Genomic DNA, 23,607 nt, shown 5'->3' with positions numbered 1-23,607 from the left:
GTGTTAATTAATGATAAATCTTAACAAGTTGCAGGCACGGCAAAAAATCGAGCGACTAATTGAGCGACCAGTCGACCGAATCGTCATTATCACATACAGTGTAGTCGGTTTCGGGGCCGATATGGCGACTCAACCCGCCCCGAGGCGTCTTTGCATCTGTATCTGAGTAAATAATATTTTTTAATTTATTTGTACACTATGGAAAGTGTTTAGCTAAAAACAGTTTACGTATGTACTTATATTCTTTATTGTACACCACAATAACATAAAAGGACAGGTTACAAAGCGAAAAACTTAAAAGATAAGTTCAATGACGCATTCGAATTGGTCACTTGATCACATTGTCCGACAGAATTGGCTGTTGCTGGCCGGTTTCATTATATCATACAACGATCGCATCAGTCTACGGAAGCGAGCGATTAAATTGTTTATATTTTTTTGAACTCATAAAAATTATCACGTAGATAGGCACAAGCAACTTGACTTTCTTTTTAATTGGTTTTTATAAGAATGAGTGAATTAATCAATTTGTTACTTACCTACATTTCAATAAAAGTAATTAAATAGTGAATTAACTTTCGAATTGATTATTACAAAGTAAGCCATCAAAACTTTGGTTCTATTTTGAACGTCGATGTTTGTTGGAGTACCTACTACTTACTTTCATAATAAGATTGCCTAATTAAACTTAAAGAAATTAATAAATTATATTAGCAAGTCTAGTATCAAACTTTGACAACTATAATTGTGATGAATGGTTATCGCAATTACATCTAATTACATAACACCTAAAATGCAGTTATTTCGAGAAAACTTCGTATATACTAATAATTCACCTAATCATTTCAGCCATTTAAACAATAGGTATATGATATTTGCAATGTAATCATCTTCATCTGGTGAATTTTCCGCCTGGAAAAGTTATCTAATATCTTTCTGCTGATGTTAGTATTAAAAAGATCTGTTGTGTCAGTTTTTCTCGTAGTAGGTACGCGATTATACTTATAGTAACTGCTATCGGTCGTCGTCAGACCCTTTATAATATCGGATCGGATGTTTCAATGGAAACGTTTTAGGGTATTGTTAGATATTATAAATAAATGCAGGTACCTATTATAAAATAATGTACACAGTTGTAGGTAGATTCTAAATATTGACTTGACAGTGTTAATTTATCTATATTTTGTGAGTGTAGGAATGGATTGATGTGAAGGTAGGCCATAGAGCAGAAACAAAGAGGAGATGTTGTATTAAGATTTCCCTATGAAATATCGAGTGACATTTTGCGGGGTGAGGGAGGGGGGGCATTTTGTGGAACGCCGCCCACTTCTCAATTTTCCATCTGCGGGTTAGTAGCAAAACTACTCGCTTAGCGACCTAACATCGATATATTGATGTCACTACATAGTTCAGCTATCTCACACTAGATGTCAATAATCTAGAACTATTTTAATAATTACGTATAAAATTACTTACAAATGAAATGTGATACCATTCATAGCATCAGAACGTCTGTCTGAATAACTTTGACACGATAAAACACAACACTTCATCCTTTTGTTCTTAAAAACGCGAAAACACACCGATAATACGAGTCTCAATATATGTGAACCTGACGAACGCAGACAGCATACTAACTAAGGCCCCGCCCACAGTGATGACGTCAGGACCTAGTTGAAAATCACAGTGCACAGTTGCTTAGGCCAACTCCTCTTTGTTTCTGCTCTATGAGGTAGGCTATAGAACGAATGTTGCCTGCATTCGCTTCGTTTATTTTGAGTTATAATAGTTAGTCTTACGACACACCGATTTATTCCTATACCAACATCCAAAGTGGTAACAGTGATTAATAAAACTATTAGAAATTCATCTTTATTCTTTCTGACGATAGAATCGTACCTTAATATTCAAGATTCATCCTCGGCTTTCTATTAGTATGAAAACATTTCTTCTCCTCGATTACGAAATAATATAAACACCAGTCGCCAGTCGCATACCACTTAACAAAACAAATAAAGAATATACTTAAGTAATTCATATTATTAAACTTTCTTCGAATTCCAAAAAAGGCAGAATTATGAAATCATATCAAGATTACCAAGTACCCAGCGACTGTGTATGGTGAACATTTAAATTCGACAGGTTTTTGTATGGACCAGTCCGCTTTCCTCTCTTAACTTATACTTACTACCTTTTCGAGAAGAGCTATCACAGAAAAATTCCTCCGGTAATTAATGAAGATGTGATTGTTTCAGCCTGCTCAACATTGTCCCCTAAAGAAGGCATATTCATTAGTTACGTACCGAATAGTTCTATAAACTGTATCGATATCGATAGTAATAAATAAATTAATCCCTTTAATCATGACCACTTTTTGTGCCCAAATAATAAAATCGGTGCATAGTATTAAATTATACGAAAAATTAAGTGTAAGAAAAGTAAGGATCCTAATGTACCACAGAGTAGGAAATAAATAGAGATCATACAAAGATTATTTAATTATTTCGTTATTGCCATAAAGTCGTTATACACTCGGATAGTGTATCGTAATAGGTTTATCTAAATATATAAAAGAAAAAGCTGACTGACTGACTGATCTATCAACGCACAGCTCAAACTACTGGACCGATGGGGCTGAAATTTGGCATGTAGTAGTCTATTATGATGTAGTAGTCATTGGCTAACAAAGGATTTTTAAAAATTCAACTCCTTATGGTGTAAAATAGGGGTTTGAAATTTGTGCAGTCCACGCGGGCAAACTCATGGACATAAGCTAGTATAGAACATAAAATGTTATGAATGAATCCAACTGTAAGTAGGTAACCATAAACTCTTTATGTGAAATGTGTATATAACAAAGAGCCTCGATAGCTCAACGATTAAAAGAGCGGACTGAAAACCGAAAGGTCGCCAGTTCAAATCCCACCCGTTGCACCATTGTCGTACCTACTCCTGGCACAAACTTTACGCTTAATTGGATGGGAAAGGGGAATATTAGTCAGCAACTTGGCTAATACTTATACTTTTGGAAAAAAAAAAGGTTTACCATTTCAAAATTCTAACACAAAAAGGGGATAAAGTGTTTATGTGGAGCAGACGAAGTCACGGACGTTAACTAGTTATACACTCATTTTCAGCGCAAAAGATTTACGATGTTTTCAAAAGCGGAATTGCCACGCCTCGAATGTCGACTTTTATCGGCCATTCAAAATTTGTATTGAATGGAGTTTGATATATTTTTTTAATCAGCTACACGGTGTCAAATGTTTTGATTTTATATTAACAGCTATGCTTGGGAAGGCTCTGGCTCTTAAGTTACGGGATTTCCTAGTATAAGAGCCATGGAATTCCATGAGAAATTGGAATGGAACCATTGTGTAACCCAATTTGTAAAATTACTTCATACTAAAAGATATTTGGGACTTATTTGGGAATTTTATTACTGGTCAGGGATTAAAGTGAATAAGCCTTAGATTTCCCAATAAAAACAAGACACATACTTAGATCTTTTCTTTTTGATTTACTTTTTCATGGGTTCTCATGGGTTTTTAAAAATCCCATGAGAACTCTTTGATTTTCCGGGATAAAAAGCATCCCATGTCAATTTATTGGGTGCAATCTACTCTTTACCAAAAAGATGATACTCGCGACTTCATCCACGTGAGTGTAGGTTTTTCAAAAATCTCGTGGGATTTTCCGAAACGAAAATACCCTATGTTCGTCCCCGGGAAGCAAGCTATTTCAGTACTAAATTTTGTCAAAATTGGTTAAACGGATAGACAGTGAAAAGCTAGCAAACAGACAGATAGACACACTTTTTCATTTATAATAATACTAGCTGATGCGCGACTTCGTCCGCATGGGTTTAAGTTTTTATAAATCCCGTGGGAACTCTTTGATTTTCTGGGATAAAAAGTAGCCTATGTTACCCACCAGGGCTTTATCTATACTTATGCAAAAATCCGTTGCACTGTTGCGAAGTGAATGAAGGACAAACCAACAAACAAACACACTTTCGCATTTATAATAAGGGTACTGATTAGTAGGAATTATTTGGAATTATTCTTGTGCAAATCAAAGCGTATCTGCAAGACTAACTTGCTTTTAAACGATCATTGGTTGAGAAATAAGTGTCTATTTATGCACATTTGCAAGCTTGCGCTAAGAATTTGTATGAAATCCTGTTGCGTTAGCATATAAAATAGTCTCTGCTTGGGTAGAATCCTACATAGATTACATTATTGAGTAACTTGAAAGGAAACACTACAGCAATTATTATGGGAGATACGCAATGAAACCCTACCTGTTTTTATTTTATATGGGCTATACATGCGAGACCAATAATTAATCTATGGGGCTATATTTAAACCGAGCATAATTGTGACCGAACCGACAAAATGGATAAAATGTCAATGTATGATTTTAGAATTTTGCTTCGATTCGCTGTCAAGTGCCAACCGACGGGCTGCAGATTTCCATACTTCAACGCACATAACCCCGAAACAACCCCCCCCCCCCCCCCCCCCATCAATTCATCATTATTATCGTCATCATTGTCAACCGATAGACGTCCACAGCTGGACAGTGGACATAGAACTCTTATAGGGACTTCCACAAGCCACGGTCTTAAAATCATCGATATAAACCCGCCCCATCTCTACATCCAAATGCGCCGTAAATGCGCAGACGCATGCCGGCTCTCTGAATACGGACTTTAATTACGATTTAATTGTTTTTTAGCCGTCGAATTGTTCCGATGTCTTCTCGGAACCCTTTAGGAGTTATGGTGTTACGAGGCTCGCTTCGTTATTCTAGATTTCTCCATCGATGTTTTTTTGTTAATTTATCGATATCGGGTCGATAAACTCGATTGTAACTGTTCGGTTAATTGATGCATTATTATATTGTACAAATGCTTATGGAAAAATGATTGATAAGCTGTGATAGCCTAGTGGTTAGGATATCCACCTTCTAATCGGATGTCGGGGGTTCGATCCAGGGCACGCACCTCTAACTTTTCAGAGTTATGTGCGTTTTAAGTAATTAAATATCACTTGCTATAACGGCGAAGGAAAACATCGTGAGGAAACCTGCATGCCTGAGAGTTCTCCATAATGTTCTCAAAGGTGTGTGAAGTCTACTAAACCGCACATTGCCAGCGTGATAGACTATGGCCAAACCCTTCTCACTCTGATTTATGATTGTGTAATCTTGAGGAAACTCTGGAAATATAGAAACGACTGATTGTAAACTCTATTTGGTGTCTCAGAAACATTTTAACAGATAGTCTTCTTTTTATAAGTCCCCTATTCTTACACCTGGTGATAAGAGACAGTTCATTCTCCTTCTAACTGCATCGTCTAGGCTGAGTTTCATTTAAGTTTTATGAATTATGAGACATCGTACTGGAACGCTAAAAATGGTCTACCTCACCAGCAAAGGCCGACGAGTCACATCAGACTAGACCAGATGCTTGTCAGGAATCGAACCCGGGAACTCAAGACCACAGCACTCATTACTGCACCGGACGCCTCGTTAGAAGCGCGAGGCAGGATATAGGAGGAAGGGGAAAATTTATGATTACATTGGGGCCGATTCTCTTGTACACAATCTCTAAACTAAACTAAATTAACAGATCTAAATCTAGTGCTATCCTTTTCCGCAAGCAACATTATGACAGGGATAGCAATAGATTTAGACGTGTCATTTTAGTTTAGTTTAGAGATTGTGTACAAGAGAATCGGCACCATTATCACACCAATGGAAACTTAACTAAGGGTGAAATCTATAGAACGCACTCTGACTTTGCTTAGACTTAAGACAGAGTTGATGAACGAGACAGATCTATATCTCTCACATAAATCTGTCTCGTTTTAACTCAATCTTAAGTCTGAGCAAAGTCAAAGTGCGCTCTATAGATCTCAATCTTTATACTCGCTGGTTTAGGTAAGTATAATTCGCGACAGGTCGAGATGGCAATCGGGGTATGGGGCGGGGGACGCCCTGCACACCCGCACGTCACCCGCGCTCGCCCGCACCGGGTTAACACGGGGGCTGTGAGGGTGAGCGGGGCGTCCCCGCCTCGATTGCCTGTTGCGTACTATATTATGTGTACGACTCTCTCTAGCCCAAACTAATTATCAAATATTTCGCCCTAAAACAATTTCGCAACTAGCATATCGAAGCATGTAGGATCAAAGTGGTCTTGAATTGATATTCAATAACAAATCACCGCCAATTATGCGTCGGGCTGTAACCAAAGATTGGTATAATCAGCCATTAAAGCCCTCGATCACGGAGTCATTCCCTAACACTGCATATAAGTCTAGCGGACAATAAAGACTTTTGGGACACGTTTACATTGCGACTGCGACAAACTCAAAGAAATAATTTAAAAGAACTAGGTAGGTACATGACAAAAAAGTTTGGCGCGATTTCTTTTTCAAGCTTTAGAAATGTTCTTTTGTGACAGTACTAATTATTATTTAAACAGTTTAACGAGTAAATGGTATACCTAACCGTGATTGATCATACGTACCTATCTCGTATCCTTAAATTCAACGACCTCTATTTAACATTGTGGGATCACAAGAGAAAGCGTCATCGAATTCAAATTGATTTGTCCAGTTGTCATCGTAGTTCAAACTGGTACACACCTGTCACCTACTGATGTTGTGTTATGCACTGCTTGAGTCCAGCGGTCCCCGGATGTTCTGTCATTATCATCACTATCAACCCTCGTTAACTGAGCACGGGTCTCCTCTCAGAATGGCCACAGTCTACCATGCTGGCCAAATGCGGATCGGCGGATTAGCTGTTCAATAGCAAGCCTTAACAAAAAAAAAACTTGCAAAACATCTAGTAGGTATTTTTTTGCTTATCATTTATGAGAATTTCATGCGCACTTCGTCTGTACGTCGCAATGTAAACCGTCCCCTATTTACTTCATTTACGCGTCGTATAAGTCGTACATATAAGTCAGTGGACAATAGCGATACTTATACCCTCATCATTAGATATGGCCTCTACTCGCTGCGCTGTGGCTTGAACGCGAATTGTCTTATTAAATGCTTGTGGTTATATTGTAATTTATACATGCATGGCTGGACACGTGTAGATCCGCATGCGAAATTTATGTTTGAGATTTTTATACAATATTAAAAAAAACGTATTTAATTAAATCTATTTTTACAAGATGATGCCAGCGACTACAATCTCTATTACTAAAAAGAATATGATGCCCAACCTATGAATGCAAGCTATCCCTGTACCAAATTTCGTCAAAAGCTGTGTGTGCCGTAAAAAGCTATCAGATAGACGGACATATTTGCGCATTTATAATATTAGCTTTAGATTATAAATTAAAATATCTCATGATCCACAAGCCGAATATCCTAGATAGACGGTAGGCAGATCAACGAGGCAGGTATGATTTGACAAAAGGTATCTTAACTTGTTATTTCAGTGTTTGGTACCAAAATTAACGATAAACCAAGCAAGGATGATTTGCTACCACAGATCTGTCCCATCAGCTACCATCCGAAAAAAGTAGCCTTCGCCTTTTAAACACGACACGATTAAACTGCTAACTGACGAATACCCCTTTAGCCTATAACTAACCTACCACCTGACACACAAATAGGCTATAGCCTGGATTGTTTGAATTAATCACGCGCGAGGAACTAGCGGCTGCGGCTAAGCCTTTCATCGGGACTTAGCATTCGCGGGCAGTGCGTGCGGACATCCATAAATTACAATGAGCCTCAACTCTAGTTGAATTGTAGGTACGGGGGCTCTTGGCCGAAAGAGGCGATACGTGCGCGTCCGGCAACATCCGCTATAGAGTCCACTGTGGAAGCGATAACATGGGTGTTTTATAGCGCTTCTTTTTCTCTTTTACCAGAACGATTTTAGTCATAAGTCATCACTGCATTGTTATGACCAACCATTATTATTTAGTACAAGCTGATGCCCGCGAAAATCCCGTGGGAACTCTTTGAATTTCCGGGATAAAAAGTAGCCCATGTCTTTATGTATGCCCATACAAAAAATTACGTCAATCCGTTGCACCGTTGAGACGTGATTGAAGGACAAACCAACAAACAAACAAACACACTTTAGCAATCATAATAAGGGTACTGACTATTTAGCTTATCCCTGCGACTTCGTCCGCGTGGACTAAATAAATTTTAAACCCCTATATAACCCCTTTAGGAGTTGAATTTTCAAAAATCCTTTCTTATCAGACGTCTACGTCATAATAACTAAGTATCTGCATGTCAAATTTCAGTCCGATCAGCCCAGTAGTTTGAGCTGTGCGTTGATAGATCAGTCAGTCAGTCAGTCAGCTTTTCCTTTTATATATTCAGACTTTTTAAACCACCACACCTTCGCCCGGGCGAGTTTACCTATTTTATGGATAAATGTGGTATACATATAACATATAGGTACATAATAATATTATAAACCCGTAATGAATTACACAAAAACATTCTCAATTACTATTGCAGGGACTTCCACATGCCTCGGTCTTGCGCCGCCTGAATCCAGCAGCTCCCTGCGACTTGGCTGATGTCGCCTGTCCACCAAGGAGGGGGTCTCCCAACGATGCGCTTTCCGATGCTTCGCAAATCGCAACCCGCTGAGCTATGTTAGTTACTCTGGTTCTCCTACGGATCTGCTCATTTCTAATTCGATTCCGTAGAGAAACTCCAAGCATAGGGTTTTCAATCACCCGCTGAGAATCATTTATTAAATGTCCAGCAATATACAATAAGTAGCCAATATGCCCAAGCGTTAATAAATAATTTAGTTGTGTTTATAGCGCTATAATTTAATAAATGACATTCTTATTAAGAATATGAATAATACATAAAATCTTACGGGGTAATATAACGAGTGTTTTACGTTACTTGAATGCTATTTAGTTTATAGTATAATGTGCACTTAAAGTTGACACGTTAGTTTATTTTTTTTACTCAAATACAAATTAGCCCTTGACTGCAATCTCACCTGGTGGTAAGTGATGATGCAGTCTAAGATGGAAGTGAGCTAATCTGAAAGGGTTATGGCAATTTTTATTGAAGCCATTGGAAGGAAAAAAGAGGAGAGGACGACCAAAGAAAATGTGGATAGATTGCGTGAGAGAGGATATGCGTGTAAAAAGGGTGGATATGCGTTGACGGATGACAGAAGTGAGTAGAAGAAAAAGACATTGTGCCGACTCCACGTAGCGTGGGATAAGGTACGGAAGGAGAAGAATTATTAGAATTTTATTAATTGAAGTGATATTATGAAAAATTTTGCATGCCAGAAATGGCCGATGCATTGATACTTACTTACCTGTAAAAAAATCTACCATTGTCGGATATTTTCTAGTAAAATGAAGGATTTAATGCAACAATAAGATGCACTGGTGCACATACCTAATGAGATATTTGTACGATTTGTCAAGCTGGAGCGTTCATTCACCGTTGCTCGTTCCGGAATACTGCACATAATTCAGATATTTTACACATTAACGCCTTGTTTACCAATGAAACGTCTTAAGAGAAGTTTCCTCAGCGCACTCTACATACAAACGTGATTTGGTTCTCATTTGAATATTTACGAATGAAACTCAATGAAATTATGTAGACACGTTCTAGTTACAAAAACCTGCGTCTGTGGTTTGCCAGATTTATATGAAAATGTTTAGTTTCAAAGTTACAATGGCTCTAGTACGTGAATCTTTGAGTCTGTGTAACTATAAAATTGCACATTTTACACTAGTAGATACATAATAATAACAATTCCTGGAAGAAATTCCTGAAAGGCCAGCAACGCATCGGCAGTTGCTTTGGTGCTGCAAATGTTCATGGGCGGCGGTAATCACTTAACATCAGGTGACCCGCCTGCTCGTTTGCTCGCTATCTCTATTTAAAAAATTACAATAAATAAGTAAGTGATATCATCATCATCATCAACCCATCGCCGGCTTACTAGTTACTACAGAGCACGTGTCTCTTCTCAATACGAGTGCCAAGCGATTTAGCGTTCTGGTACGATGCCGTGTAAGTCATTAGCCAAAGAAACCAAAGGGGCATAGGTTTAATAAAAACTACCATACCCCTTCCAGGTTATAGCCCGCTTCTATCTTAAACTGCATCATCACTTACCACCAGGTGATATTGCAGTCAAGGGCTAACTTGTATCTGAATAATAATAGTCGGCATTCCGAACCAGTGGTAAAATAAAACTACCCGACGATTCGAAAGCGCTTGTAAAAAGTCTACTTGAATAAAAACATATTCTATTCTATTCTATTCTATTCTAATAAAAACTTCACACACCTTTGAGAAAATTAAGGAGAACTTTTCAGGCATGCAAGTTTATTTACGATGTTTTCATTATGATTATGTAATTTCTATTATTGTCATAAAATTAAGAAGCAAATTAAATCATTAGAAACAATGGGCGCTCGGCCTTATATTAATTTAGCTAAATAGTACCTACATTTCGTTTATATGTATATACAGAAGCTTAACCATAAATTAATAATATGTATTTATTCATATCCTTATTATAAAACCTATAAACAACCTTACCTATAATATTAAACTTTATTACCCAATTCTATTAAAACAAATAAAAAAGATATTATTTTGATAATTAAATTCAAAATGGCTGTCCATCGGACCCCTAATAAATCAGGCCGGTCACTTCCAATAGAGCATAAAAGTAGTAAGCGTGATAAATTTCACCCACCACGTTACAACCTTTATTGTCTCACCATTGATATACAAATCTACCATAGATACCAATATATCGGTACCACTATAAAGATGATTAAACTATTATAGATGATTCTCTGTGATAGCCTAGTAAAGCTGTGATAGCCTAATGGGTAGGAGGTCCGCCTTCTAATCGGAGGTCGGAGGTTCGATCCCGGGCACGCACCTCTAACTTTCGTTAAAAAATAAATTAAATAATTAAATGTCACCTGCTTTAACGGTGAAGGAAAACATCGAGAGGAAACCTGCTTGCATGAGAGTTCTCCATAAGTTCTCAAAGGTGTGTGAAGTCTACCAATTCACACATGGCCAGCGTAATAGACTATGGTCAAACCCTTCTCACTCTGAGAGGAGACCCGTGCTCTGCCAGCTTGAACCAGCGATGGGTTGATCATGATGATGAGAATTTTCGCGTGGATTTAGGTAGGTATGCTTAGTTTAGGGTTTTTAAAAATCCCGTGGGAACTATTTGATCTTCCGGGGTAAAATGTAGCATTTGTGTCACTATTGGCTACAATGCATTGTTGTAACAAGAATAGCACGAATTCAGCCAATCACAACGATTGAGATTGTAATAATGATTGATGCAGGTTTTACGAAATCGCCCTGCTGATTAACAAGCTCACGAGAGATACATGCAGAAGGTTTTTCTTGCGCTATATTCCTTTACGTAAGTGTGTGATAATTTTTAGCCAAGTAACAATATTTGCAGAACATCGTTGAATTCAGACCACGATACCATCACTTGGTGAAGGTTGTAATCTAGCTATCTTGGCTTTCAGGAACTGCATGTCCTTAGTTTTTTATATCAATGTGGATTACTTTAAATTTGGGTTTGACATTTAATATACCTTACTTCCTTCGACCGTGGTAAGAATCACGAGCGGAATACACAAACATTTAACTTTTAACGATTTCAAAACGAAAACACGAAGGAAAATAGCCTATAGTGACGACGAAATATAGTTCAATTGTTTTAAAGTTAGATGTAAAGTTAAGTTTGTAACAAAGGCGTCAAGTAGTCAACACTAAAAAGCAATAAAAAGTAAAAACATCCATAGAATAAATTGTATTATCGACCAAAAGAAACAAATCTATCTATGTGGCACAAAGTGCAGCATGCGATACGCACCGCCCGCCCTCCCACTACTAAACTTTGCAATAATTGTGCACTATGTGGCATTATCTTCTTCTTCTTCTAATCTTCTAAATATATAAAAGGATTGACTGACTGACTGATCTATCAACGCACAGCTCAAACCACTGCACAGATCAGGCTGAAACTTGGCATGCATATAGCTATTATCACTTAGGCATTCGCTAAGTAAGGATTTTTGAAAAGTCAACCCCTAAAGGGGTGAAATAGGAGTTTGAAATTTGTGTAGAGCGGATGAAGTCGCGAACATAAGCTAGTTTTTTATAACTTAACCATTTTATGCAACAGTGTTAACAGAACACATACCTAAACATAAGTAGCCATTGACTTATATATTACTTCGTATGGACAGGGTTATTGAACAAACAAAATGGCAACGATTCATTGGTGCTTATGCACCAATGCAACCTCAGTGACGTCTGGATTTCAAACGGGTTGTTCAGTAGTATCTAAGAGTATCTTATTTGGTTTCTAAACCGTGAAAAATTTTGTTCGCTTGACCATATCTTGTCATTTGTATCGATGTAAGTACCAATAAATGTCACTAAGTTCCACTATAATCAATTCTGTTGAATAGGTATCTTGGCAAGGTTTCCAGGTTAAATCAGCGTACATTTGTATTGTTAAAATACCTTGGCAATAGACTTAAATTTTTCAATTAAGTAGCCTTATGAGTCATATATTAGGGATTAAGTATTCCTTTCCACACTTACAGGTACAAGTTGTGTTTCTAACTGATTCGTCATCATCATTGTCAACCGATGGACGTCCACTGCTGGTCATAGGTCTCTTGTAGGGACTTCCACGTACCATGGTCTTGCACCGCCTGAATCCAGCGACTCCCTGCGACTCGTTTGATGTTGCCTGTCCACCTAGTAGAAGATCTTCCAGTACGAGATCGCCGTTCGAGCACCTTGGGTGGGGACGTCTATCGGTTTTTCGACCTGCATAAGCCCTACCCATTGCCACTTCAGATTCACAACCCGTTGTTATGTTAGAGCCTAGAGGCTATAAATTTCAAGAATCTAGACCCAATGTACAACCCGTCGGAAATATCTGTGAACCTGGCTTAGTGACGTCATGCGACGCGCTTGCGTTGGCATCGGTACTGGATAGGCGAAAACGGGCGAGCTGTGGGGAAGCGCGAGAGGAAGCGCATTTCAGCGAGGTGCTCAGATATGTCCGACGAGTTGTACGATGATATATTAATCAGTTAGTTAATTTCTCCTTTTGTAAAAACCTGAGAAAATTCTCCACGATAATTTTTACAAGTAAATAAAAGTGTTATCGCAATAAAAATTACTATCGAATATCATCGAATGGATTTCAGCCAACAAAAATGTTATTTATCGATTCCCACTCAGACCTGACGAACAGTTTATATCCTATGCATTTATATGTTGTATAAATAAAACATTTTTATTTCATATCCTATAAATACGTCTTCACTGGAAAGCAATAAATATTTTACAAACGTACAAATAGATGATTGTTATTTATAAGATGCTCTACCTTGAGTGTTTTCATATGTAATGTACAGCTTAGAAATTTATTATTTTATGTTCTAGGTAGGTACCTAATTAGGAAAATTGGGGAGCAAATTTATCTCTTTTCTGCAGCATTCCTATCGTGTCACAAAATATGGCCCAGGTACAAGATCTTTTCTTGTAATTTAGGTACTTATTACAACGTTGCACTATCAATGAGTTAATATTCGCGACAATTACCCCCCTTCCTACAAGTGCGATCTTACTTTCTACCAAGAATACGTACCGTAACCACGTACCAGTCTGTCGTCTACAAACGGACAGTACGTACTGAATACAACCACTAGTAATTAGGTAATTGGTAATACGAATGAGTAGTTTTAACGATATTTGAACAGAGGTGTAAATTACTCCTACAGTGCACGAATACAGATTTGCTTTTGTGAAAATGACGATACTATTTAGGCTGATCAGGAGCTAAATTCCATGCAATTCACTTCCTATTATCTACTAGATGATGCCCGCGATAGCCTAGTTGTTAGGACGCCTGCCTCCTATTCGGGAGGTCAGGGGTTCGATACCGGGCACGCACCTCTAACTTTTCGGAGTTACGGGCGTTTACAAAAATTAAATATCACTTGCTTTAGCGGTGAAGGAAAGCATTGTGAGGAAAATGTTCTCAAAGTCTGCCAATCCGCACTTGTCCAGCGTGGTGGAGAGATGGATTTAGATTTTTAAAAATCCCGTAGAAATACTTTGATTTTTCGGAACCAAAAGTACCATCCCTGGCATGCAAGCTATTAAAATATCTCCGTACCCGTAAAAATTGTTTTTTTTTTCCTTTTGTAAAAGAATATTAGCCAAGTTTATCATGCTGACTAATATTCCCCTTTCCCCTCCAATTAAGCGTAAGGCTTGTGCTAGGTGTAGATACGACAATAGTGCAACGGGTGGGGTTTGAACCGGCGACCTTTCGGTTTTCAATCCGCTCCTTTAACTGTTGAGCTATCGAGGCTCTAAAATGGTTAAACGGATATGTAGTGAAAATCTAGTACATACATACATTTAAATCTCGACTCTAGTATCATAAGGTCGGATGTGCATTTTTGCTACTTTTCAGGAGAGCCAAAAAAAAAACAAAAATATTATAATTATGGTTCTCGGAATTTTTAGAATGTCTTTAGATCCGACCTTATGCTGGTATTTATCTTTATAACGAAAAGAGATAGAAAAACTGGTGACAGCTTGGCAGAAAGAGCCCGAAATGCTCATTATCTTTATGTAAAAAAGTGAGTTTGGTCAGAAGTACACATCCGACCTTATGATACTAGAGTCGAGAAATACTTTTGCATTTATATTATTTGTATGGATATGGAATATGGATTGACCACGTTTCTCAAATCAATGCTAGTTAAATTATTATTGAACACTGGTTCGCCGCATATTCATCGCAACTGCGGTTTAACAGCTTCATGGTTAGTTTGAGAAAAGATTAAAAAAACTTGTAAACTTAACTTATTGTATTCCGACGTCGACCGCAGAGCTAAGCGTGCGCAACTTGAATGGTGTTACGTGGTTTTGTGAGGGAAATCGTTCAGGTTTAACTACACAATTAATGTTAGGCTTTTACAAACTCTAGATTTAAAATATTGTCAACTAGATTATGCTCGCGACTTCGTCCACGTGGACAGCGTTAAACTTTTAAACTTCAATGGCATAACGACCGTCTGGCACTCGCTGGCTCTCTCTCTATGACTTTTATGAATTTAGTCGCACTGAAAATTCTCATTCTGAGATTCTCATACTTGGAGGAGACCCGTGCTCTGTAGTGAGCCAGCGTTGGGTTGATCATGATGATGACGATGGAACCCTAACAATTAAATAACTGTTGACTCAATTATAATTTGTAATATTTCTATTATGGAACTGCCTGCTAGAGTCACCTCGTAAATTATAAGGATACCGGATATCCGAGACATGCCGTTGGTAATCTACAATCGAGCGGAAGCCTTGCATAGATTGACTATAGATAAGATTCTAGCCTACCTGTGACAATTTAATTCAAAGCAATTTTAAAGGCTGTACCTACCAGGCCAAGGTGTGGTCAAGAAAAGTGGAAAGGAATCATCTCTGTAGAACATGTATTTTCTTTTTAGGGTTTCGTACCTAAGAAGGAAAAACGGAACCCTTATAGGATCACTTTGTTGTCTGTCTGTTTGTCTGTCTGTCGGTCGGTCTGTCAAGAAACCTAAAGGGTACTTCCCGTTGACCTAGAATCATGAAATTTGGCAGGTAGGTAGGTCTTATAGCAGACATTCGGGGAAAAATCTGAAAACCATTCGTTTTGGTTACATGACACAAAAAAATTAAATTGTGTTCATGAACTAATAATTAGTATTTTCAGTTTTCGTGAACAAATATTGCTATTTTTAACTTTCAAAGTAAGATAACTATAGCAAGTGGGGTACCAATAGAAAGGTCTTCACCTCTGCATCCTAAACAGATTTTTATTTATTTCTATGCATCACAGTTTTTAAATTATCGTGCAAAATGTCGAAAAAATACGACTGTACTACGGAACCCTCGTTGCGCGAGACTGACTCGCACTTGGACGGTTTTTTTTTTTAATTTTTAGACTAATGTAGGTACTTATTAAGAAAAGTGAACAAATACTGAGGATATTTTATATAAATATAAAAGGAAAAGGGGACTGACTGACTGACTGACTGACTGATCTATCAACGCACAGCTCTAACTACTGGACGGATCGGGCTGAAATTTGGCATGCAGATAGCTATTATGACGTAGGCAACCGCTAAGAAAGGATTTTCGAAAATTCAATCCCTAAGGGGGTGAAATAGGGGTTTGAAATTTGTGTAGTCCACGCGGACGAAGTCGCGAGCATAAGCTAGTTTTATAAATAAATTCTTAGTAATATAACAAGCATCTCCTTATTCGTTAAAGGGCTGTAACACAATCCCCGGTCCTGCTAGTGACTTGTCTACTTTAAAATAATCCAATAACATACGGTTCACGCCAGCGGGCGACACCGCATAATGTATTGTTCGCATTGTTAACTCCACGTGAGGTGTTAAGGCAATGACGCCTCCACAGTTCAACTGCAGGCTAAAAGATTTAATTTAATTTAATTTAATTTAAAACAACTTTATTGTTACTAAAATTAAAGAGAGCAAGAATACAGGATACACTTAAAAAACAAAGGGCGACCTTATCACTAAAGTGATCTCTTCCAGGCAACCCATACTTAAGAACTTATAGAACTGTAAGACGGGGAGTCGCAATGTAGTTGTTATATATCTGTGTACGAACTAAAATGTTTTTTGTTATCTGTGGTTGTAAATTCTGTCTATAAAATTTTTGTCTGCGATATAGAAAATAAATTTGTAACGTTTTCACATTTTGGCCATATTTTAAGTATAGTATAATAAAGAAATAAAGTTAAAGTAATATTTAATAAGTGGTGTGGTTTAATTTATAACAGTAGTTATAAATATATATATAAATAGATATATAGGCATACATAAACATACACTCTAATAGGTACATACTATACAATATAATGTTATAATTTTAGGTATTTAATTTAAGGTACAAGCCCGAGATGGGCTGCAGACCGCGAACTGCAAGCGTCACCACTGGTTTCTATGAATCTGTTTGAAATTGATACCGAGCGCGGCAACACTGGGGTCAGCAGACGCAGCCACAGGTTCATAGTAACTAGTGGTGTCGCTTGCAGTTGCGGTCTGCAGCCCGTCTCGGGCTTGTGCCTTTACACTTCACAGAGAACACACCCTCCAAATTTCATGTCTCTAGGACCAGCTGTTTAGACTGTGCGTTGATATATAAGTCAGTCCGGACTTGGAATCTAAATATATAAAAGGAAAAGGTAACTGACTGACTGACTGACTGATCTATCAACGCACAGCTCAAACTACTTGACGGATCGGGCTGAAATTTGGCATGCAGATAGCTGTTATGACGTAGGCATCCGCTAACAAAGGATTTTTGAAAATTCAACTCCTAAGGGGGTGAAATAGGGTTTTGAAATTTTGTAGTCCACGCGGACGAAGTCGCGAGCATAAGCTAGTTTGATATATACAGATTATTATCAAAAACATTTGTACAAAAAGGTTTATCCTACTTTCTATTTTAAAATATTTTTGATATTTTATCGAAAGTTTTGTCTACTAATCGATAGCTTCGCCTTAATAAGGTAGCGTACAAATCGGTATGCGCGTCGCGGGCGCACTTTCTGAGAAATGAGATAAAAACCGCCGGCGACACCGCGTTTATTGTGCCCTTAGAATAATTTCCACCTTTTTTAGGGTTCCGTACCCGAAGGGTGCTAGCGGGACCTTAATACTAAGCCTCCGTTATCCGTTCTTCTGTCCGTCCATCTGTCTGTTAGCGGGTTGTGTCTCATGAACCCTAATAGGTAGAGAGTTAAAATTTTCACAGAAATTATAATATTTCCAGTGTCGCTAAAAACAAAAAAAAACAAAATGGCCGCCATGAAAATTTAAAAAGTGTTATATCTTATACGATGGCACGGAACCCTTTGTGTGCGAGTCCTACACGCACTTGATCGTATTTTTTATAGATCCCTTAACGTGTTTATAAAGTTCATTTAAAAAAATGAGTACTATGAAGTACTCATTTTTTTTTCTTTTTTTTTGATACATCGATACCCAATAGGTAGGTAAATTCAAACTGACGTTGACGTTGAATTAAAAAGTGCTGCAGGAAAAAGTGTACTTGCTATTTTTTAACATGACGTTAGTAAACTAAAAATTCTGGGAATCTCAGGTGATTTGTTTTTTATTGGGAAACTTTTCAGAATAATTAAATTACCTGCAGGTCTAGGTCCTAGATCTATTTATAACTTAGATCAATGATTGTATTATAATATTTCGATCCTCGATTTTTTGTACTGATTTAGGTAAAACTAGCCACCCGCCCCTTCACACGGGAAGCCTATTACAATTTCGTAAAGATCTTTAATTTTTTGAAAAAAGAATATAGCCCAAGTCACTCAGGAGTAATGTAGCTTTCTACTGGTGAAAGAATTTTCAAATACAGAACCCAGTTGAATTTTTAAGTTATTTATTTATTCTGTAGCTTTTTTCCTTTAGCAATGTAAACAGGGATATTCGATCATCAAAGGTTACAATACTAGAATATATTTCATAGGATTATAAATTGTAAAGTGGCATAGCTTTAGACAAGTATTTATATAGGGTGTAACCAGAACGCTGGCAAAAACGAAGACAGGTGATAGTACTGATATGATACCACAAAAAAAAACGCGAAAAAAATATAAATATTATATTTTTGAATAACCCGGTGCGGGTATGCGGGGCGTCCCCCCCGCTTCATACCCCGATTGCCATCTCGGCCTGTCGCGTACTATAGTAGTAAACAGTAGTGGTCAGTAGCACGACGTGACTAGGATAACATCTGTCGTGAGAACGAAAATCTGACACAGTGATATATCTACGAACATAAAAATTACTATAAAAAAGTTCGACGAAAATTTCTCAACAGACAACCTCTTGAGAATAAAACATGACCGGCGCAGTGGCAAGCGCTGTGGCCTTATTAGTGGGAGGTCCCGGGTTCGATTCCTGGCAGGGGTTTGGAATGTTATAATTTCTAAATTTCTGGTTTGGTCTGGTGGGCGACTTCGGCCGTGGCTAGTTACCACCCCACCGGCAAGGCCATCTTCGATTGGTCCGGATTTAACGTCCTGGTGCGATGCCGCGTAGAAACTAGAAACTGATCAGGGGTAACGATTTAATGAAACTACCATAACCTTTCCAAGTTAGCCTGCTCCATCTTAGACTGCATCATCACTTACCACCAGATGAGATGTGAGATGTGTCGCAGTCAAGGGCTAACTTGAATCAGATTTCTTTCTAGTGAGTGCCAATACACTCTGTTCTAAGCCTTCCTCAGACCTCATCCAGCCACTTTCCGCCACCCTCTTTATATCGCCAGTCGATCGTGTCTGAGGGCACCCCACGATACGCTACCTAGTACGAACGCGGTCTCCACTGATGGACTTTTCAAGGCATAATATTCAAGAAAGATCCTTTAGATGTTTTGACCATCAACAATACCCTTATTATAAATGCGAAAGTATGTTTCCGTTTCATGCAGGTTTCCTCACGATGTGTGTCCTTCAATCACGTTGCAACGGTGTAACGGATTGACGTGATTTTTTGCATTAGTATAGATAAAGACCTGGAGAGTGACATAGGCTACTTTTTATCCCGAAAAATCAAAGAGTTCCCACGGGATTTTTTAAAACCCTGATTCCACGCGGACGAAGTCGCGGGCATCAGCTAGTAAGTAAGTAACATTAATTTCTCCAAACAGTAAAACAATAAGAGGTACCTAAGTACTCGGTTTTATTTACGAATACGACAATAAAAGCCACTGCGCGTGACTAACTGGACTCCGGAGCGTTCCTGAACGCTGTACAAAGTTACAATAATTCAAAAATACGCGAGCAACATGGCGGATTGGATAAACAAACTCCCTACATTGTTATTGCACAATGCTATAATAAAATCCCTTTAGTTTCGTTTAATAATGCTGGAGTAACCAAGTGGCAATGACTTTTGAATGCAGGGACTTAAGAGGGCACAGTTCGGTGCTTTCTTCATACAAACTATAGGAGGGTGATTACTACATCTATAATAAATAATATCTGTCCCGGCTGTACTCGTGTGCTAAGTCGACGTAAGCCCGACTAGTTTCGAACCCATCCGGGGTCCTTTTTCAAGGGAGTCAGTTCGCACACGCGCCGCGGTTGTGACTGCGGGCCGCGCGTGCCGGTGCTCGTAGGACCCCGGATGGTTTCGAAACTAGTCGGGCTAACGTCGACTAAACACGTGAGTACAGCCGGGACAGATATTATTTATAATGGAAATCACTCACGGTAGTTTAAACGCTAAAATACATCTATAATATAAAAATGAATCACTAAATGTGTTCTTCAACGCAAATCTCGAGAACACCTGAACCGATTTCGCTAATTCTTTTTTTATAATATTTCTTGAAGTACGAGGATGATTTTTACGGAGAGAAAAATTTAAAAAATTGCCCGAAAAAGAATCGACTGTTAGGCGGTACGAAATTCGCCGGGGCAGCTAGTTATTTAATCAAACTAAGTAAGTATTAATATCGACAGTCAGAAACGTTTGAGATCATTTTACGAAACTTTCAGGCAAGCAGGTTTCCATTATAACTCCGAAAAGTTAGAGATGCCTGAAATAAGAGGCGGACATCTTAACCACTAGTAGGTTACCACGGCCCACCTCTCTCTCGTTACCTAATTAGTATAACTTCAGTCACTGCACTAATTACGCTTTGATTCGGTAACTAATTAAAACACGCGATAACTTGAACTTAAAATCACTGTCATTCTGTAAGATTCGGTAGACTGACGGGCAGGTGATTCGATATGCATATAAGTTTATAAGATATCAGTTAAATTGATGCTTAATGACTTCCGTAATTCAGTTAACATGTAAATTGGTAGAGCGTGTTAACAAAAATTTGTATGATAATTAAGAGTAGGTAGGTAGCTTTTTTATTTTAATTTATAGGCCTGCGGTTGAAGCTATCACAAAGCAACTATGCCACAAAATGAGAAGATGCCAATAAGGTTGGTACTATTAGGCGCATGGTAGTGGCTCAGCCAAGTTCAACAAAAAAGTGGTTTTTTTTTTTCATGTCTCCGGTTATTAAATCGTGCTGCGTTAGGCGCACGGCAGTGAAATAAAAATTTACAAATAAAATTATTTTTATAAATTGAATTCAATTTTATTATTTCATTTCATTTTCGGTTTTAATTGTTTTTATTCGTTTACATCATGACTGAATCAAACTTGCCCCAACATTTTGGTCTGTCAATCTGTTTATCTGTTACTTAGCTTTTCAAGTTTAGTATAGGGATTGCTTGCATGATGCACCCCTAAGATGGGCATGGCTTACTTTTTACCGCGGAAAACAAATAAAGGGAAAAAGAAAAGAAAGAAAGAAATACGCTTATTTCTTAAATCAAAAGAGGTCACGAGGTATTTTTAAAAATTCTAAATTCAGAGATGAAGTTGCAAGCGAAATTTGTACTCCTACATAGGCATGAAATAGTGTGACATAAAAATTGTACCAACAACTCACACACATACCTATTTCAACAAATAAATTGATTTTGATTTTTTCTTTGATCATCTAGTAACATATTTAATACTAGATAATGCCCGCGGCTTCGCCCGCGTAGATTTAGGTTTTTAAAGATCCCGTATAGCCTATGTCACTCAGGAATAATGTAGCTTTCTACTGGTGAAAGAATTTTTAAAATCGGTTCAGTAGTTCTAAAGATTACCCCCTACAAACAAACTTAACGACATTACCTCTTTATATAATACAACGGGCCGTGCAGCAGAAATCGTAATATTTTAATTTCGCCATAACTTCAAAACCAAACGTCCAATTTTAATCATTCAAAGACCAAATATTATCTCCATAAACTGTTCTTAGTGATGAAATCATTTATTTTGATAAGGATTAATAGCATGAGTAAAATAAACGCGTTTAAATGTAGTCCAAAAAAAATTCAAGATTTTTAAATAAAAAAATGGTTGCTGTGCCTCACTCGACATAGATGGGTATAGTGTGTCGCGGACTTTTTTGTAGATATTTATAAGATCTACAATTAATTAGAACATTTTATGGTTCTATCTTTTATAGTTTAGGCAGCGTACGCAAAATAAGTAACTTTTCTGGTTGATTTTTTACACCTTGTGTCCGAAAAACCCAAATATCTTACGGAACCCTATTTTTTTCCAAAATAAAATATAGCCTATGTTACTCGTGGATAATGTAGCTTTCGAATGGTGAAAGAATTTTTAAAATCGGTCCAGTAGTTTTTGAGCCTATTCAGTACAAACAAACAAACAATCAAACAAACAAACAAACAAACAAACAAACAAACAAAGTTTTCCTCTTTATAATATTAGTGTAGACTAGATAATGCCCGCGACTTCGTCCGCGTGGATTTAGGTTTTTGAAAATCCCGTGGGAACTCTTTGATTTTCCGGGATAAAAAGTAGCCTATGTCCTTCCCCGGGATGCAAACTATCGCTGTACCAAATTTCGTCAAAATCGGTTGAACGGATGGGCCGTGAAAGGCTAGCAGACAGAGACAGACAGACACACTTTCGTATTTATAATATTAGTATGGATTATGGGATGTTTTCATTAGGTAGGTACGCGAACGAAGTCGCCGTTTAAGAGCTAGTTCCTTAGTTTTAAATTGCGACTTCATAAGTAAATTGAGTTCAAACAAAGAACAAAAAATGCAGACCATTTATAATTTCCCATTTATCCTTTCCACGGCTTAGCTGTTGTGCCGACGATCTTATTAAATTAATTCCTGTCCCATATCTACGCATCACCTGATCATCTTATCGGAAAGGGCAAGTGAAGTTCGCATTACTCTAGCAAATTGCAGCGTGAAAAATGGCGCCAATTAATTATGGAGTATTTTTTAAATTAAAACTAGCTCTTGCTCGCGGCTTTAGCAATCATACAAATAAATTTTATCTATGACAAAGTTTTTTGAAAATAGATCGTAATTTTTACACGACTACCCAAAACAGGAATGTACAGTACGCGGCCGAAAGTAATGTACATCGGCTTTTAGATTGACATTTATCAGCTTTGTAGAGCATTGTCTCTGTCACTCATACCTGTATGACGTTTTGTCGATCTCGACGACAAAGACAATGCTCTACAAATCCGCTATCTCCTTTAAAAGATCGATGTACATTACTTTCGATCGCGTACTATACTCAATTTTTAAGTTGTACCTGCAATCAATTTTTGAGTTTTCAATTTCTGATCGATTTTCAGTACCAATAAAAAAATATAGACAGCAAAAACCTTTCAAAACCGTTATTTTTACAGATTGCAACAGATTTGAGCTCAATATATCTACAGACAAGACTCTTGTACAGTTTTGTTATACATCTTCAGTAATTTAAATTAAATGACTATTCAAAAAAATTACACGCAATGTATTATTTTTAGAGTACACAGTGCATTATAAAAACTGTTAAAAACAACCTCGTGAGATATCACCTGCTCATTATATTTATTTTAT

General features: G+C 37.6%; 1 protein-coding gene across 1 annotated transcript in view; it reads right to left on the bottom strand.

Moving 5' to 3' along the window:
* Nucleotides 1-23,607, bottom strand: part of ci (cubitus interruptus) — a 152,411-nt gene that overhangs the window by 73,777 nt on the left and 55,027 nt on the right. The window lies entirely within an intron of this gene.

This window comes from Maniola hyperantus, chromosome 23 (genome assembly GCF_902806685.2).
Source record: "Maniola hyperantus chromosome 23, iAphHyp1.2, whole genome shotgun sequence".
NCBI classification, from domain to species: domain Eukaryota; kingdom Metazoa; phylum Arthropoda; class Insecta; order Lepidoptera; family Nymphalidae; genus Maniola; species Maniola hyperantus.
This window is presented reverse-complemented; position numbering and strand designations above follow the sequence as displayed.